Consider the following 6,000-nt stretch of genomic DNA (forward strand, 5'->3'; position numbering starts at 1 on the left):
ATTTTAATGTTGTGAATTAATTTTTATTTATTTTAAGGTTGTAAAGCGCTCTAGCGTAGTTTTTAAAGCTAAATTCAGCGCTATACAAGTTCTGTATATTATTATTATAGATATTCTGTCGTAAAGCACAGCAACATGTATTTGTAGCTGATGTAAACATTTCCCTGGTATAGCTCATACTATTTAAAACTTGTGTACATGTACGGCTTAATTAATATATTCACAGACTATCGTCGTCTATTCTTCTTCTATTAATTTGATGCTTAGTTGTAACTTACATGTACATCATAGCAAGGAAAATTGATGGTTACAACAGATAACATGTCCTACAAGTTTCTAGTTTGTATCGAATTTTTTTTCCAAAAGTGCAACTTTGAATCCAACTTAAAATCATAACATAATGCAATGATAATTTCGGATAGGAAATTAACGTATTATTGCCACATCAGTATTTTTTCTAACTCGAAATTTCGAATCACTAAATCGAAATTTCGAGACAGAAACAAACCATGTGACAGTAATACGCTTCCGTATAAAAGTTTGTCTATAAAGCCAAACACGGCGTTGTTGGGCCTTTCTCCAACAAGAATTCAGTGTTTTTGAAGGTAATCGTTAAAATCAATTAGATGCATAGGACTTTTCTGGTGAGTATTGATATCCTTTTTCCATTTATTTCAGATACTTCGTTAAAAAAATGATTTAAAAGTTGTACTTTGTGCAAATCTCTAACGGTGTTAATGTTGTTGCATTTACCAGCCACCTAGCCTCGCTAAATATGCGAGTGCCCTATAAGGACCGTCGTTATACAGAAGGCAATATGTACTTTATTTCAAATGCTTATTGCGCACGTAAAAAAGGTAAAAAAATAGTGTTTTATTTAAGGTTCTTATACTAGTATTATTACGTACACTTATAAACAGTGGTGTGAAAGGGCAGGGTGATTTACTTTTTGAAATATTGCAACAAAACAATGAAAAATGACATCTTTGTTGAGCAACAGATGTTGAACATGATTTTTGCAAAATTCGGTCACTGTGACCAACTTTTTACAACAATGCAATAGGAAAATGAAAATTGACTTCTGTGATGAGCAATAGATCATGAACTTGCATTTTTTCAAAATTAATTCTGTGTGACCTACATTTCGGAAAAAAAACTGCCACAGAACAATAACTATTGACATCTGATTTGAGCAACAGATGATGACCTAGATTTTTGCAAAATATGGTCAGTGTGACCTGCTTTCCTAAACATTGCAACATGACACTGAAAATGGGAAGAGAAATCGATACTGGATTTGAATTTTATTAAATAAGTTCACCTATTTAAAAAATGAACGAATGGTCGATCCTAAATGTTTTTCTTTTTTAAATACCTACTGTTACCTATTTTTCTAAATACAATGTAGGCAAAAATAAGTTCATTGTGTCCAACTTTTCAAAGCATTGCCATGTGACAATCAAAATGGATAGGTGAGATACTAAACTTAAATTTTGCAAAATTATGTCAATTAAAATTGATATCTTCATATTGGATAAACAGTTTATGCTGATGTTGATTTTTTTATCAAAATGAGGTCAGTGTGATATCTTTCCCTTAACACATGTTATCTTAGAAAGGCATTCTAATGTACGTGAGTGTTTTGGTGCTAGGACTGTATTGGTTTAGAGATCATGTTGACCTTAGTAATTTCAGTAATTTCTAAACCATTTATTTAAGAAATAATTAACGATGATTGGTGTATTGTTGCAGAATATACAACGAGGACGAGGATATGTTGCAATTGAATTAATAACGAAGGCCGGAGGCCTGAGTTATTAATTAAAATTGTAAAATATCTGAGTCCGAGTTGTATATCCTGCAACAATTCACGAGTCAAAGTTGATTATTTCTATTCTACCATGTACTGTTTAGTTATGAGATCAACCTCTTCCTAATAGAAAAACGGCAACGAAACCCCGGGAAATGTGTCGCTACTTGGCTGTTACAATTCACAAGAAACGATAAGGCGCGCGTGCTAATCATTATTCAAAAGCTGACGTCAATTCCAAGCCATTTCGATAACTTTCGGGGATGTCGGGAAGCAATTGATGTAGAAATGCTCTCCGAAGGTTGCCTGTGGAAATAGACCTTACAACATATTGCTAAGCAAAGTCTGCTCTGTGTGGATAGAAATTAACAATCTGCTAATTTTCTCCGTTGTAAAATACACGGTCTCCGACGTTCAAACGTTTTGGCGCCGCCATGTTTGTTTACAAATGCATGATTACGGAGGGGAAAGATTATAACAGCCGTGACTCACGAGCGTGTATTATTGACACGAGCGTGTATTATTGGAAAATAATATATGGTTTTAAACCAATCAAAACTGTCGTTGCATAGCAAACATGGTAGAATGAACATAAATTAACTTGACTATCGTTCTGCGAGACCATTGGCTTCTAGTTTGTTTAATTTTCTTAAAGAATTGAACATGTCTTGCAAGCCCTGTTGTGTTTCTAAAACAAAAATAACATGTCGTCTGCGTACGTCAGTAGGAACATATTTAATATTTTTTATCGATAGACAGTTGTCAAGTAAAAAATTGCATCTCGCAATGTATTTACATATGATGAGAACTTTAAAGGGGATAAAATTTCCCCTTGAAACAATATGTTTTCACAAATGAAATTATTTGGGGTTTTTTGGAATTTTTTATTATTTACTTTTTATTCAGTTTTTCATCATGAATACAATAACAAATACATCACTTTTCACACATACACACACACATACCAAGGCTTGTATAAACTCTATCAATGATCGAATTTGTATAAGTTAAAGATATTCAAAATTGCCGAAAGAAGATTATATAGATCTAGAATATTATTGTTGCATATCATGTACAGAGACTTTTACAGTAGTTCATTAATCACATACACACATTTATACACACACACATACATATGTCCCATACAAACACATTAAATGTAATAAAGATGCAGAGAAAACTAAATATTTTAAACTGTCTGTACTATAGATACATTGCATCATCACACTCTCACACTTTCACATGTATCATCATCATCATCATCATCATTTAATCTACAACGGTAAGTACATAGAAAACAATACATACATACACCCTCACTCACACATAAATATTCAGATTCATGGCAGCCTGATTAATCCTTTCGAGGGCTCAGTTTCTGTGTTGGTCATATCAACTCTAGCCACGTCAACTGAGTCATCGGCCACGCTCCACTCTGATAAATACCAGTTACATCTAGCATATTCAAAAACATCATCATCACCATCTCCATCTTATCTTTTTTTATCCGGTCGAGCAACATTACGTATAAATTATACATTATACATTATATATTATGCATTATACATATATACAATCCTACCTTTGCACACAATCACACATACTCTTTACTTGTTGAAAAAAAAGAGGAGATATTTATGAGGGGGGAAAAGAGAAAAAAAAATGCCTGAGAGAGCGAAGAGAGAGTGACGTTTTTACATGACATAGAGATAGATATCATCCATATAACAAACCAAACATCCATCAAGCAAACACAAAACAAACAAAAATTGTACAATGAAGGCACAGACAGACAAGACAAGACTGACAGGCAGACATAGACAGACAGACAGACAAAAATCAACGAAGATAGATAGTTAGATAAACACAATGATAGGCGGACAGACGCCTTGACATTAACAGGCACAAAACCTGGCAGAGACCAAAGATATACAAATAAGACAGGGATAGGAAAAAGAAACAGAGAGAGGGGGGAGATTGGAACAAAGAGACAGAGGGAGGGGAGAGTCAGACAATGACACAATCTAGGACATATGTACTACTGTATCAAATTCCAAGTAATTTTCTTTAATCGGACTGTAGGAGAATTTTCAAAAATTTAATACAGCAATACCGAGTATCGTCACAGAGTAGTTGCATAAATTTGTATATAGAAATAAAATCAAACACTATAAATAAAACCCAAGTATCAAGAGGATACTTATACATATAAATATATATATATATTTCTCTCGGTACAACTACGACAGGAAATTCAAATCTTTATCTTCGGATCACCAACACATAGTGTATATGATACATCGTGCTAATAAATAGATATAGCTTAGAAACACAAATGACGAAGGAAGACAACTTTTTGACTCGTGCCCTGACCGGGCCTCGAACTCACGATCTACGGCAACCCAATCGCCTAGCCAGAAATATCCGCAGCCTATACCGCTGCGCCACATCGGCGTTCTAAAAAGAACGTTTCAATGGCGCAGTGATGGTCGGCCCGATACCCTGACATGATCATTGTGGAAGTCGTCTATAAGATGATAAATATATATATAAGCATATGATCATCATGGACAGAATAGGTCTAGTTCTACGAGCATTTAAGTATTTTTTCCAATCTAAAGTAAACTGTGCAAATACACTATCCCCTTTGCTACGAACAATATATTTCTGTACATTATAATATGCTTTTATTAGGTTGACTAGTGCTGAGACATTGAGAGATGATGAAAAATTATGCCAAACACACGTTTTTACATTGTTATACACAGACCTAGGAATACTAACCACTTTCCATCAATTCCTTCTCTAATTAATTTTAACCACATAAAAAAATAAAACATCATTTTGGACTTCTGTTAATTAGGACATAATGCAAATATAACATAATCTTTCTAAAGTCAATTCGAGCATCAGCAATTTTATTACATATCTTATCAAAAGGCATAAATCTATCGCTAATATGAAATTGACGAAAAAAAGTTAGTCCAAACAGTTAACTAGAGAATTTACTTTTGTACTTATTGACTTTTGTATCCCCAATCTTAGAGACACGCATAATTTTATATTTAGACCATGGTCGGATGTAAGTACTTGTCAAATGAAATGACGAAGCACCGCATATTGACTGTCTTAAATTCAATCATATTTTCCTTTAAAAGCCACAAGACCACATGCCTTATTTGTATTTAATTTCTGTATTAAACACGGTATTTCATTTGTAGAGTAATGTCAGTTTTTTTATCAAAACTGTATTTACATCTTTGTTTGTGTTCAGGCTGGTTGCAGCTTTTTTTCGAAAACGATTCAATAATCTTTCATTCTGTTCACTTTTGACATTTTTTTTTCTCTATAAAGTACATAAAATAAGATTTTATTTTCTCATATAGTTTAACATGTTACCTTGAATGCACTTGTATTGTTTTTAAAGTTAAATTGTATTTCTATACATTTGTTTGTTAGGTAGACGTACACATTTTCACCATTCTTACAATTATCAAACGTGTAAAGGACGTTTGTATAATCTTTATATAATTGTTCAATTGTATATTGAACGACTGTTTGTCATCTGCTATATCTTTGTTTCTGACATTGTTACATACAACATTATTGGTACATGTACAAAAAGGCAAAATACTATTATTGAGTTCACATGCAAATCCATCTACACTCGTATCATTACTATCCTTGAGATAACTTGCATCCCAAATGTGTAGTAAATCGATGTCGATATTATTCTCCAGCACACCCACAATATTTACACATGCATGCTTTTAACTCTTCCATCTTGTCTCATGGAACCCTCATCTGCCATTTTGAATAACCTGCGTATTTTGCACCAAGAGAAAAAAAAAACTGGACAGTTGTCAGAATGAATGTTAAAAAACAACTTCCAATTGTTCAACAATTTCAAAATATGATTCATATGTTAATACAGAATATATAACACTCGAACCTCTTGCGTCAGTATAAAAAAGTAACATTTCCTACAGCATCACATTGGTGTCTTCCATTTACAGTGCGCAAACCTGTTATTTTGCACAAAGAAATTAATTGGTTGACACCCTTTTCCGTACTTGTACGCTTTTTCATATCATTATCAGGTAAATAATCAACGATATAAGACAAATTATAACAAGATATATTACCAATTCGATCAGACTTTTGACTTTAAACATATTTATTGTCCAAAA

The sequence above is a fragment of the Pecten maximus genome, unplaced genomic scaffold (genome assembly GCF_902652985.1).
Source record: "Pecten maximus unplaced genomic scaffold, xPecMax1.1, whole genome shotgun sequence".
Taxonomy (NCBI): domain Eukaryota; kingdom Metazoa; phylum Mollusca; class Bivalvia; order Pectinida; family Pectinidae; genus Pecten; species Pecten maximus.